We start from the raw sequence: 14,599 nt of genomic DNA, 5'->3' as shown, positions 1-14,599 counted from the left end.
GAGCCTCAGGAGTGCACATCACTGTGTTCAAATGCCCGAGTGCTGGGGTAATGGGAGTAATAGAGGTGGAAGGAACAGGCAGCCCCCAGGGTCTCACTGCTAGGAACATGGGTCTGTGCCTGCTCTGTCCCCAGACTTCCTCAGTACCTCTGACTCCATCCTTCTCCACTGAGCTCGTTTCTGGTGATCATCCTTTCACCGTAGCATCATTGGATGTAAGGGGGTCCTTACCTTGGCTCTTCCCAAGGTTCTAGACTACCAACTCTGCTGCTCCTCACCACCCTCAACAACCACCTGTACTTGCCATCACATTTGTCTTTTGCTCCTTGTTGCACACAAAAAAAGACTACTGCAGCTTTCTAATTCTCGTTGATCAGACACTGAATTAGGAAAGTATACTGTTTAAGAACAAAAAGAATGTTTCAGGAGCTGGAGCCATTGCTTTGCAGCTAAGACTGTACTGTTTTTGCAAAGGACCTGACTTCAGTTTCCAGCACCTGTCAGATAGCTCACAACCAACTGTACCTAATACCAGCTGCAGGGAGATCCCACACCATCTTCTGGCCTCCAAGGCTATCTGTACTCAAATGCACATACCCACGTAGAGATATACACATAACTTAAAATCTTTTTTTTAAAAAAGCGTTCCAAAGGGTTATGGTTGAGATCAGTTAGGAGAACACACACCTGGCATGTGCAACATCCTGGGTTCAATCCCCAGAGTCCCATAAACTAACTAGGCATGTATCTAGTTAGGGGCCAACTGGGATATATGAAACTCTGCCTTTAAAAGATTAAGAATTAATGAAAAGATACTGAATTTTAAAAAGAACAAGGAGAGCTATATGGGAGGGTTTGATCGGAGGAAAGGGAAGGAGGGAAGATAATTATAACCTCAAAAATAAAAATATTTTTTAAAAAGTTCAGGGCTATAGAGATGGCTCAGCAGCTCAGAGGACCCAAGTTCAGTTCCCAGGACCCAAATAGGGCAGTTCACAAATGTCTGTGGCTTAAATTAGTAATATTGTCACTTAGGAGGCAGAGGGAAAAAGTTCACGAGTTTGGAACCTGGCTCTGGAGGGTGAGGGTTGGAACAGGTAAATCTCTAACTCTGTTGGCAAAAAGCATTTACCACCAAGCCTGATAACCTAAGTTTGACTTCTGGAACCTACATGTTGGAAGATAAAAACAACTCCTGAGCTGACCTCATGGCTACTATGGCACTGTGTGTGTATACATGTAGGTCAGAGAACAGCTCATGAGAGTCAGTTTTCTCCCTCCACCGTGTGAGATTCTGGTATTGAACTTTTTAAAGTTCAGGCCAGGGCTGCAACATCTCTCTGCAACCAGACCACACTTGGGGGTAGCGCCCATCCCAGGTGGCTCTGCCCTACCTGGCCGAAGTCTGCTAACTTAAAAACAGTCCTGACTCTCTAAGGTGAGGCAATTCTGGGGGGCTCAGATGTTGCACAAGTCCATCTTGTAACTGACAATAAAATCCTGAAAATCCTTCACTTCATTAAAGTGGTGGCTGTTCGCTAGCATCTTGAGAGGTGCAGAAAGGATAGGTAAGGATGCTAAATTCCTTAAAATCTTCCAGAGAGCTGAATTCACAATTGGCTCATAATCATCTGACTAAGCAGGTTCTCCCACCCAACTAGAAGTGTGAGTCACCCACAGCCTCTTCTATAGTGCCACAAAATTTGTCCTGTGAACTCAAGCAAGAAAATGACTTTAAAAAAAAAAAAAAGTTTAGGGCCAGCTCAGCAGGTAAAGGTGCTTGCAGTACAAACCTGGTGAGAACTGACTCCACAAACTTGTCCTCTGTCCTACACATAGACACTGTGGCGTGACCCCCATCAACACACACACACACACACACACACACACAGTTTATACCTAAATAGGCAAGATTCTACCTCAAAAGACAAATTCAAAATGCTAGTTCAGTTTAACTACGCAAGCCCAAGTACATCAAAAGCAGCTTGATTTTGTTCCCCATTGTCTGTCCCACTGGGTATTCCTCCCTACCCAACAAGGCAAGAGCATTATCTGACCTGCTCAAGGAAACAAGCACTGTGAGCCTAGCCCTCCTCCACTTCGACACCAATGTCTGGCCTTAGCCTTCTTGCCCACCTCATGTCATCACTTTCCCCCATTGTTGCTAAGAGGCTGTTGAGCTAGGAAAGGAAAGTTCACCCATGCTGCTGTGAGCTGACTTCTGGCTGGCCTAGCCTGTATCTGCTCCCCTCCTCTCTATCGAACCAAATAGAAGACTCCTGATTATGGATCTCTCAGCATGAAGCCTTCTAGAACCCTCCTCTGTCTTCCACCCCTCCTCCTACAGCCACAGCCCAGGCAAGAGTATAACACCACATAGGCCACTTGGCTGTGGTCCTGTCCCTGTTCTCTCCTTGCATGTGGACAAGAAACTAGGTCTTGTGGTCTCAGCAGAAAATAAGGTGATACTAAGTCCAGTTTAGCATTCAAAATCACAACAAATGGCAAGATAAAATAGGGAATTTGATAAGTGTTTTGAATTTTCTGGGGTTCTGAATAATTCCTAACATGCATTTAATTTTAATATCCTATTAGGAAAACAAAATATGATGTCTGTGCCTCCTCTTTTATCATCCTTTAGGAAACATGCTTTTTTTGATTATTCATTCAGGTAGTACTTAGTGAATGCCTACTATGTGCCAGCCGTAGTCTGCACATGATGGACATAGCAATGACAGCAGTCCAATGTAGATGAGACAGCCAACTAAAACCAAAACACAACTATGCTGGGGCTCCACCCCAGACCAGTAAATCATAATTCTTCAAAGTAAGCCCTCAGACACTTGTGACCTACAGGAGGCTAACAACACACAGAGAGGTAGGAAATAATAAAATAAAAAGAATAAAGGCCAGCAAGATGACTGCTACATAAATCAATCATAAATCAAGAAGATGCCCTAGGGGCTGGAGGGATGGCTCAATAGTTGAGACCGTGGGCTGCTCTTCCACAGGACCTAGGTTAGATTTCCAGTATCCACATGGCAGCTCACAACCATCTGTAACTCTAGTACCAGAGGATCCAATGGCCCCTTCTGGATTCCATGAGCACCAGGCACATACATGGCACAGACATACACATAAATAAATAATTTTAAAATATATGTTCTACCAAACTGAAAAATCTAAAAAAAAAAAAAAAAAAAAAAAAAAAATTAGATATGTATACAACATAACTAAGTTAAATCAAGATGAAAATAATTTAAGTAGATCCATAACAACCACTGAGACAGAAGCTGTAATTAAAATCTGTCATGTTGGCTAGTTCTGTGCCAATTTGACATAGAGTCATTTTGGAAGAGAGAACCTCAGTTGAGAAAATGTCCCCAACAACAGATTGGCCTATGGGCAAGCCTGGGGTGCACTTCCTTGATGGTTAATGTGGGAAGCCCCACATTGTGGCCGGTGGCACTCCTGGGCTGGTGGTCTTGGGCAAACCACGTGGAGCAAGCCAGTACACAGGACTCTTCCGTGGCCTCTGCATCGCTCCTGCTCTGACTTCCTTTGATGTGGAAATGAAAGCAAAATAAACCTGTTCCTCCTCAGGTTGCTTGAGGTCATGGTGTTTATCATGGAAACCCTAGCTAAGACATCTCCCAGGTTAAAACAAAAACAAAAACTCTCAGGGCCAGATGGATTAAGTGCAGAACTCTACAAGACTTTCAAAGGACAAACAATAATACTCTTCAAATGATTCTGCAAAACAGAAAAGGAAGGAGCATTTCTAAACTCCTTCTACAAAGCCAGTATTACCATAATGCCAAAACCAAAGAACTAAAACAAACAAAAAAAAGAAAAAAATTACAGGCTACTATCTTTGATGAACATAAGATAAAAATTTCTCAATAAGACACAAACTGAATTCAAGAACAAATCAAAAATATTATATACCACGGTCAAGCTGGATGGTTCAACATATGTAAATTAACCACAAGCCACAACATAATAGACATCTCCTTAGAGTGAAAGAATCAGACTAACTTTGTAACCTATGTTTCTTTTAATTGCCTTATAACTTATATTTGCAAGTTTTAGGCCCATGTTAATTAAAGTCTCTTAGTGCTTCTCCAGAGAGCCGAGGAATGTAAAAGTTCCTGACTTTAGCCATCTGTGAGGGCAAAGATAAGGAAGAGAACAAGCAGAGATCTCTACTAAATGGAGAAAAATCACCGGCTAGTGCCGGTGAGATGGGCTTTGTTTGGAAACTGGGCCAAATGGCCCCAATCCTTCTCCTGACCTTTGATCCAAAGCTTGTAACCCCCACTCCTCAGAACAGACATGGAATAAGTTAATCACCCTCCCACATTTAACTGTGGATGGCAGGAAATTCCAAACTGACTTGAAGATCAGATATTTACGACAGGGCTGACTGGACCTAAGGGTGACCAGAACTAACCAATTATTTTAAAAGTTAAACACCTCATCCAATCCTAAATCGACAAGAAGGCAACCCCAGGAGATTCCCGCCTTGTGTCTTTTAAAAACCTAAGGTCTTTGTCTCCTGGTGCCACTCCTAGCTGACCAGCAGGGGTGACCCCATTGCGCAATGGTCAAGAGTAACCTCTTGCGTTTTTTTTGCATCGATGGATGATTAGTTTCCTGAGTTCTCTTCATACCTTCTTATATTTAGGCTCTTGCTGGGCCTAACAAGAGGCAGAAAAGGCCTCTGACAAAACCCAACATCCATTCAGTGAGAGTGCAGGGATATAGGGACATATCTCAACATAATGAAGCAATATACAAGATGCTCACAGCCTACTCATCATTGGAGAAAAACTCAAAAGCATTTCCATTAAAACCAGGAACAAGACAAGAAGTCCATTATCACCACCCCTGTTCAACATATACTTAAAGCAGTAAGACAAATGAGGGAGACACGGGGATACAAACAGGAAGAAGTCAAAATATAATTTCTAGATTATACAATTCTATATTTAAAAACCCTAAAGACTATGCCAAAAACTCCTACAGCTGATAAATACATTCAACAAAGTAGCAAGGCACAAAATTAACAAACATAAAAATCAGTAGTGTTCATATATGTATACAAATGACAAATCACGGAAACAAGACTATTTACAATCGCCTCAAAAATATCTTGAATCTAACCAAAGGGGAAAAAAAACTTGTATAATGAAAATTTTTAACATGCACACAAAGAAAGAAGGAAGGGAGGGAGGGAGGGAAAGAAAAAAATGAAGGAAGGATAGGAAGAACTAAAGAAGATACCAGAAGAAAAGACGTCGTCCCTGCGCATGGATTGGCAGGATTGCTATTGTGAAAATGGCCATCCTGCCAAAAGCAATCTACAGGTGAAATGAAATCTCCATCAAAATTCCAATGCACATCTTCACTTTCACTGAAATTGAAAACAATCTTAAATTTCACATGAAAATACATTTAAAAAAATGGATCTCCAAAACAATATTAAACAACAAAAAAAAATTGCTGGAGATCTATTTTCTGTTGTTGTGATAAAACACTACAACCAGAGCAACTTAAAATAAAAGAAAAGCTTTTTTTTTTTTTTTTTTTTTTTTTTAGTTAGAGTTGATTCTTGGGGCAGATGGGAAATGGGAAACAGTCTTCAGGTTTGAAAAAAAGAGCTTAGAACAGAGTCCATCCTGGAGAAAGAACAGATCACCAACTTGTACAGTTATTAGGGAGTGCCCAGAGAAATACTGAAGGAGAGGTAGTCCCCAAGAGCACCCCAGCAGGGCGGTAGATCTGGAAGTTAGTGATCCAAATGGTGAGGACCACCACCAGAAGAGGAAGGCCGCAGCTGAGCGCCAAACATAGCCTTTACTTGGCTCTGCTCTGTGTAGTCTGGGGCAAGGAAGGCCTCTGAAGAACCAGAAAATGATGAGCAACCAAAGAAAAGGAATGCAAATCAACCAGGACAGGACTGCTAGCACTTCTAGTACCTCTCCTCATTGGACAACTGCTCCAAATTCAAGTTTTGCTGGAGTGTGGCGGTCCTAAGGGTCTGTAGAGCAAGACCCAAAAAGAAAGCATTTAATTTGGCTTACCGTTTCAGAGTCCATGAGAGCAGAATGAAGGAATAGCTTAGAGCACACATTTTGATCCAGCTACTAGGCAGAAAGCAGTAGGAATTGCAGTAGTCTTTTGAAATCTCAAAGCCCACCAAGTGACACACCTCCAACAAGGGCACACCTCCTCATCGTCCCATACAGTTCCAACTAAGGACCAAGTATTCAAATATGAGCCTATGGAGGCCATTCTCATTCAAGCCACCAAAGGCAATAGCTCCACCCAGATTTTAAGTTATACCACACAGCTGTAGTAAAGAAAACAGCATGGTATTGGCATAACAACAGGCTTACTGATCAATGGATGAGAATTAAGGACACAGTCTTACAGCCACCTGCTCTTGACAAAGAAGCCAACAATAATCACTGAAGAGGGAGCATCTTTAACTTTTTTTTTTTTTTTTTTTTTTTTTTTAGAAATTATGAGGTTTCTATATGGTCTTGGAACTCACTATGTAGACCAGGCTAGCTCTGAACTCACAGAAATCCTCCTGCCTCTGTATCAGAGTGTGAGTCCTGGGATTAGCAGAATGTGTTACTATGCATCTTTAATAAACAGCACTGGTCAAATTGGATAGCTACATGTAGAATGGAACTCCATCTTTATCTCTCACTCTGCATAAAACTCAACTCCAAATGATCAATGACCTCAACATCAGACCTGATACCCTAACTCTGACAGAGGAAAAAGCAGAGGATATGCTTGAATTAACTGGCACAGAAAAGGACTTTTGTTTTGTGTTCTGTTTTGGTATTTTGAGACACGCTTTCCCTGTATAGCCTTGGCTATCTGGACTCATTCTGTAGACCAGGCTGGCCTCGAACTCAGAGATCTACCTGCTTCTGCCTCTCAAGTGCTAAGATTAAAGGCATATGTGACCATGGCCTGACAAGAAAGGATTTTCTTGAACAGGAAGGATCCCAACAGCACAGACATTAAGACCAACAATTAATAAATGGGACCTTGGGCTGGAGAGACGGCTCAGAGGTTAAGAGTATTGGCTGCTCTTTCAGAGGTCCTGAGTTCAATTCCCAGTGTCCACATGGTGGCTCACAACCATCTGTAATGAGATCCGGTGCCCTTTTCTGGGCTGCAGGTCTATGTACAGACAGAACATTGTATACATAATAAATAAATAAATCTTTTTTTTAAAAAAAAATGGGACCTCATGAAACCAAAGTACAGCAAAGAACACAATCACACAAGTGAAGAGGCAGTCTACAGAATGAGGAAAAAAAATTACAGAGGGTTAGTATCTAGAACAAATAAAGAACTCAAAATCAAACAAGAAAATAACCCAATTTAAAATATGACATAGAATTAAACAAAGTTCTTAGAAGAGGAAATAAAAATGACTGTGAAACATGTTTTTTAAAATGTCTAACATCCTTAGCCATTAGGGAAATGTACACTAAAACTTGTCTGAGATTTCATCTTACTCCAAAGATAATGGCTAAGATAAAAACAAACATTGACTAGCCTGACATGCTGGCTCCACTCAGGGTGGCATTGTCCTTTAATCCCAGCATTCCATAGGGAGAAGCAGGTGGATCTCTGAGTTCAAGGACAGTCTGATCTACATAGTTTCAGGACAGTCAGGGCTACATAGTGAGATTCTCCTGTCTCAAAACAACAAAACACAGATGACAATATATATATGGTCATATATATATATATTTCCATATATATATATGACCATATATATATATATGGGAAAACAGAACGATTCTTCACTGCTAGTGGAAATGCAAACTGATATACCCACCATGGAAATCAGTATGGGGGTTCCTCAAAAAGCTGGAAATATATCTAATAATGACCCAGCTATATCACCCCTGGATTCCAAAGGATTCCATATCCTACTCTAGAGATTTCTGTTCATTGATGTTTATGCTGCTTTATTCACAATAGCCAAGAAATGGAAACAAACTAGATGTCCATCAACTGATGAATGGATGCAAATATGGCACATTCACACACCAGAATATTATTTAATTAAAAATGAAATTATAAAATTCACAGGTAGAGGCTGGAGAGATGGCTCAGAGGTTAAGAGCACCTCTTCCAAAGGTCCTGAATTCAATTCCCAGCAACCACATGGTGGCTCACAACCATCTATAATGAGATCTCATGCCCTCTTCTGGCGTTCAGGTGTGCATGCAGGCAGAACATTGTATACATAATAAATAAATCTTAAAAAAAAAAACAACACACAAACACAGGTAAATGGATAGAGCTAGAAACAACCATTCTGAGTAAGGTAACCCAGAACCAGAAAGTCAAATGTCATGTTTTCTCTCATCTGTAGATGTTAGCTTTAAATCTTCAGATAAATGTATTTCACCTGGAATACTCAGAAGGCCAAGAAATTACTATGGTGCCATGTTGGAGGGAGAGGAGATAAATTGCACTGATATGAAGGAATCATGGAATAGGAAGGAGTTAAACTAAGGTGAGAAAGTGGAGGATAAGGTAGAGCAGAGCAAGGATAAATAACACGGACGATCTTTTGAAAAAAGACATAAAGCTACTATTGCAGAAGCTTCCTAAACCCCCAAACAAACACACATGCACACATGTTACAATGGAGTTTCCATGTAACAGTACAACAATACCCGCTCCTAGACATCAGAGGCTAACAAGAAAATCCAGTGACAGGGATGAGTTACTTGTATTGGCAGGGTCAGCTACTGAGGTCCACAGACCCCTGAATAGTATAGGCTGCTACCACTGTTCTTGGTTACCTCCAAAGGGGACGATCCTATTGCTGAAGAATGCACATGACTGAGTCAGAGAACATGGCAAAAATCAAGCTGGCACAAACCTGGAAGCTTTATCCCTACTGACCAGTTAGTTTTCATAGTCCAGAAAGGAGCTATTCAAGTTACTGGAGGAGAAAAATTATCAGTCATACCTAGATATGAACTCTTCAGGCTACAAAAATGACTGACTTGGAAATATAGGCTTATTGGTTTAATAGTGGCACAAATACCATGAGAAAAACCAACTCCTTTCAATCTAAATCTAAATCCCTCTCTAAAGGATGAAACCAATGCCTGGCAACATTATTGGGCTAAGACCCTATGGCTAAATAAGTTACAAGCCCAAGGGCAGAACTTACTATTATTATGTTGCTAATTGGACATATTACTAAACTGACTTCTAATGATTTAGGTTCTATCTATAGAGCAATGTACCTCTCATTCATTATGTGAGAAGCTTCTAATTGCAATAGATGGCGATTAATACAGAGACCCACAACTGGTCAACGTGCAGAAAATGAGACTATAATGTGCTCAGACCTACTGTGCCTATACCTAAGGGAACATATATAATACAACCCCCTCTCCAAGGCTCAGGGGTCGTGGCAGAGAAGGTGAAGGAAAGGGTGTCAGCCTAAGACAGTGGGTGACTACAAGTAAACATCTTTTGGACACAGCAGGGCACCTGTACACATAAACTTATAATAGTTGCAATAGCATGTACAAAACCTGTTCCAGCCCAAGCCACACCAAATCCCAGCAAGGAGGGGAATAAGCACACAATCCCATGAAACTACTGACGACTGTTAGCTGCTGGGAGAGAAGAGGAGATTCTCTCAAAGAGTATACATCTGGTAATGGTAATTTGACCATACTCCAGTAGAAGGCCACACATCCAAGAATATTTAGATATCACAAAATTGGCCGTGAAGGATTAAAAAAAATAATACAAACTTGGATGGGAGGAGAAGGGGGAGGTAAGATGGGGGAAGAACATAAAGAAAATCTATGAAACTCTTAGAGAGACTGGAGAAATGGCTTAAGCATTGCTAAGAGTAGTTGCTTTCCCAGTGGACCTGAATGTGAATACCAGCACTCACAGACAGTTCACAATCGCCTGTAACTCTAGTTCCAGGGGATCCAATGCTCTCTTCAGGGCTGAGGTCACTAGACATACACATGGTACACATATATACATGCTGGGAAAATGTTTTTATAAACATATAAAATAAACTCTCAAAAAATAAAAAGTTAAGCGCTACGTGTGTATATGTATGTGGGGGGGGGGTACATTGCCACAGTACACATGTGGAGGTCGGGGACAATCTGTGGGAGCCAGTTTGTTCCTTTAGCCATGTAGGTCCTGGAACTCAGATCATCAGTCTTGGCAGTAAGTGCCTTTTACCAACTAAGCCTCCTAAATTTTTCATGTCACTTACCCTAGCCCAATGGCTCACACCAGTAATCCTATCTACCTGGAGCTGAGACTGGAGGATCTGGAGTTCAAGGTTTGCCCAGGCTTCAGAGAAAATTCAAAGGCCAGCCTAAGTAACTCAGTAAGGCACTGCCAACACAATTTTAAAAAGAAAGAAAGCTGAGTGTTGGTGTGCACACCTTTAATCCCAGCACTCAAGAGGGAGAAGCAGGCAAATCTCTGTGAGCTAAAGGCCAGCATGGTCTACAGAGTGAGTTCCAGGATAGACAGGGCTATAGAGAAACCCTATCTGATAAAAACAAACTACTTCAGAGGAACTCACCAGAACAAGAGGGTGAAGAAAATGGAAGAAAGAGCTCCAAAGGCCTCACCTTGTTTCAAGGAGCAAAAAGACAGAAGGTGAGTGCTTGCCACAAAGTCTGATGACCAGAGTTCAGTCCTCAGGACCTACATGATGAAGCGAACCTTCTCCTTTCAGTTTTGTTACTAAACAACACACAAATATAACTAAAAATTATTTTTAGCTGATCTGGTTAGTAGTCCAGAACTCAGGTTCTTTCTAACTTTCAGTTCTACCATCTGCAAGGGGTAACCCTTGACCTCAAGATAGATGGGGCTGGAAGTGTAATGCATGGAACCCTGGGTTAAATTGCTAGCACTGCATAGTCTGGCTATGATGGAAAACATTTGTAATTCCAGCACTTGGGAAGTAGAGACAAAATGTCAGGAGTTCAAGGCCACTCTGAGATCATGAAACACTGTCTAAACTTTCTTTTAAACTTAATTGTGGAAGCCTCAAACATCGCTATCATGTTCCATGCAGCTGGTGAAGTAGGTAGAGTAGGGTTATCAAGGTCTCCTAGAACTCCAATCAGCACTTTCTACCAATGTTTTATTTACCCAGATTTAATCACCTTGCTATCCTGAGCTGCATAGCTGGGAAACAGTCCTCTCAGGTAGGTGCATGGCTCCTAGAAAGACATTCAGGATTCTTTAAGGGGGGTTGGGTAACAGTTGCAGGAGTACAAAACTGCAGTTCCACGGAAGAAAGAGGAAGAATGTAGAGGAGTTCGTTATTGAATGTCTGGAAAGAAAACAGGAGATCACTGAATGAGTTTGACAAGGAATGGTAAAGGAGGCAGGGAAGCAGGTGTCGGCAGGAATCTTGCTAGGGTAATTCTTTAGGGCAGGCAGGGAGCCCTGTACTTGGCCTTAAAAATTGGTACACTGGTGGAGTACAGTCTACAGAGGGGAAAGGGGTTCCTAGAGGCCTTGCTACATCCTACAGGAATAATGGTAGATAGGTGAAAGACTTAAGAGCAACCTAGGATAGAAGACTCAGTTAGGGCACAGTCTTCCTGGGGCTGGGGTTAGGCTGAGGAGCAAGAGGAGAGGAAGATTAGCTGGATGCACAGGTTTAATTAAAGGAGTTAGGGACTTCCTTTGCCATGTTGCTTTTGAGGAGCCCCAGGCTCAGGGACCTTGTTCCTCAAGAGTCAGGGCCTGAATCTGTGACACAGGGAAAGGCTAGAGTCACAGGCATGCTCAGCGACTGGAGACCTGGTGTGCACACAGGTGGGATCAGACAGCACAGCAGGTCTCCAGTAGCTGAGAACACCTGGGCACTGTGCATGGTGGAAAAGCCTAGGGAAACAGCTTCGCAGGGTAACTATCAACTCTAAAGGCCAGTGTTGGTGAAGGCAACACTAAGAGGACACAGATCATCAGGAGGTAGCACACTGTAGGGGTCAGAATTAGACATGCCTGAGTGCTCATCTGGCTGGAAGGAAGAAGGAATTTGGAACAAGACCCCGAAGAAACAACAGATCAGAACTAAGGCCTTTTGTGGACAGCGGGGCTGATGGTCCTGGTCTCTACTTCCCTAGTGATGCTGGAGGGCTAGAGGTGTGGGTGAGTGAAGCAGTCTGTGACTGAGGTTTGATGACTCAGGTTTGAACTGGTCTCAGTTCCCTCAAGTCTTTGGAAAACTCTCCATGGAGTTTTTAAGCAGAAAGTATCTTACTCAGAAATAATGGCCCTGATTCAGGCCCTGTCTTCCCAGTCCTCTGTGTCTGAAAGTAAAGCAGTACATTAAATGATACCCCAGTGTAGCTGTGCTAAAGTTGGAGCAGAAAATTACTGCTCCTTTCACTACTGTCTGTCCTCCTGAGGGGTACTCTCAGAACTAGGTTCTAGTACTCTGTCTACTTAGCACAGTGGTTCTCAACCTAATACCGCACCCCTTTAATACACAGTTCCTCATGTTGTAGTGACCCCAACCATAAAATTATTTCGTAGCTACTTCATAACCATAACTTTGCTACTGTTACAAATCATAGTGTAAAAGCTGGGCATGGTGGCACATGCCTGTAATCCCAGCACTCAGGGAGGCAGAGGCAGCGGATCTCAGTGAGTTTGAGGCCAGCCTGATCTACAAAGCAAGTCCAGGATAGCCAAAGCTACACAGACAAACTGTCTCGAAAAAAAAAAAAAAAACAACAAATCATAATGTAAATATCTATTATGCAGGATATATCTGATATGTAGCCCCCAAAGAGTTGTCAAAGTTGAGGAGTGCTGATAGCAAATGAACACACTGAGGCTAAAGTCCTCAAGTTATTCAGTGAGTTATAAAGCTACTCTGGACCCAGATCTGTCTGGCCTACCTGTTGTCAAGCACTCAGAGAGAATGTGACTTGTCCAAGTCTGCATAATAACTAGTGACTATCCACACAGGGTTCCAGCTTCACTTGACAGGCCTGTAAAAACCTCGCTACTGGCCTTCTCTCAGGCTCACAGATCCAAGTCAGGGGCTGTGGATTGGCAGGAAGGAGTAGACGACAGAGCAATGGAGGACAGAAAGGCCATGATGAGACACCACCCTCATCTTAGTCCCACCAACTGTGCTAGCCACAAACACAGATCTCACAGTCTAGAGGGAGAGAAGGAGACAATGACAAGGATCAATGACAAGGAGAGAAGAGGTCTCTCATTCAAAGTCTGTTTACTTAGCACCAAACATAGGCTACACCTTGTCTATGTGCTGGAATATAGCAGGAGCCAAACAGGAAAAGCCTTGGGAACAAGGCTTCCCTAGGACAAGGAAGACTCCAGGTTCACCCTGAGCAATGCTGATGGGAAGAATGCCATTAGGGGGCTTGTATCTTAGCTGAGAGGAATGGAGATATAAAATTAAAATACAGCATACCAAATGAATTCTGCAGGGTTTTTTTTTAGGCCACAGTGTCAGGTAACCTAGGCTTACATTAAATTTGTTATATATACCTCTCAAGTGATAGGAATAAAGACATGAGTCGCTAACATGTTAAATTTAAACTCCTAGCCAGGCAGCTTCTTAACAAAGTAAATGCTCACCCTGCCCCACAACTCAACAATGTCATTCAACATATATCCAAGTGAAAAAGTAAAATGGCTAAACACCAGTTACAAGACTCCACAAAAAGGAAATTCACCACCTTGTGGTAATATAAAAAAAAAAAAAAAAGATCTACGGGAGCTAGAGACATGGCTCAGCTGTTATGAGCACTAACTGTTCTTCTAGAGGACCAAATTTGATTCCCAGCACCCACATGGTGGACCACAACCATCTGTAACTCCGGTCTCAGGAGCTCCAATGCCATCTTCTGGTCTCTGTGGGCCACAGGCATGCATATGGAACACAGACAGGTGTGCGGGTGAAACACCCACACATAAAAATGGTAAATTAAAAACAGAGAAATTATTTGAGCCTTGAGTGATGATGCATCCCTGCAATTCATAGAAGCAGGTAAACCACAAAAACTTTTGAGTTTAAAAAGCAGGACATAGCCTGGCACAGTGGCACATGCCTTGTAAATCTGGCATTTGGGAGGCAGAGGCAAGTGGATCTCTGAGATGGTAGTGGCTCTGGCCCAGGGGTGATGGTGGAAGTGAAGTGTGGTGAGATTACAGAAATATCTCAAAAGCATGATGACAGGGTTTGAGGACATCCCATGGAGTAAACTGTCATGAGTGCTAGGTGTGGAGGACATTTTTGGAGATCTAGAGTTTGTTCTGGGTGGGGTCAGGTTTAAGGCATCTGTGAGACATTTCACTTAGAAAACTTGTGGAGGCTGTAAATTCTGGAGGGAGGGGCTGGCTCAGAGACCCAAGGTATTAGAAGTCTCGAGGGAGGAAGCTCACAGGTGTCAGGTAGATCAGGTGCAGTGTCTGACAGACAGGTGTAACCACTTCCCAAGGCCATGGCTGACCTAGTTCTTCCAGCTGCCCTTACTGGCTGCAAGAACACTCAATC

The 14,599-nt window shown here is 42.4% G+C and overlaps 1 pseudogene; it reads right to left on the bottom strand.

Annotated features, from left to right (window-relative positions):
- Positions 1 to 5,716: 5,716 nt before the first annotated feature.
- Positions 5,717 to 6,239, bottom strand: LOC129672675 (gamma-secretase subunit PEN-2-like; annotated as a pseudogene).
- Positions 6,240 to 14,599: the final 8,360 nt, after the last annotated feature.

Source organism: Psammomys obesus, unplaced genomic scaffold (assembly GCF_907164565.1).
Source record: "Psammomys obesus unplaced genomic scaffold, mPsaObe1.curated_primary_1811, whole genome shotgun sequence".
NCBI classification, from domain to species: domain Eukaryota; kingdom Metazoa; phylum Chordata; class Mammalia; order Rodentia; family Muridae; genus Psammomys; species Psammomys obesus.
Note: the sequence above shows the minus strand (reverse complement) of the source record. Positions and strands in the feature narration are given on the sequence as shown.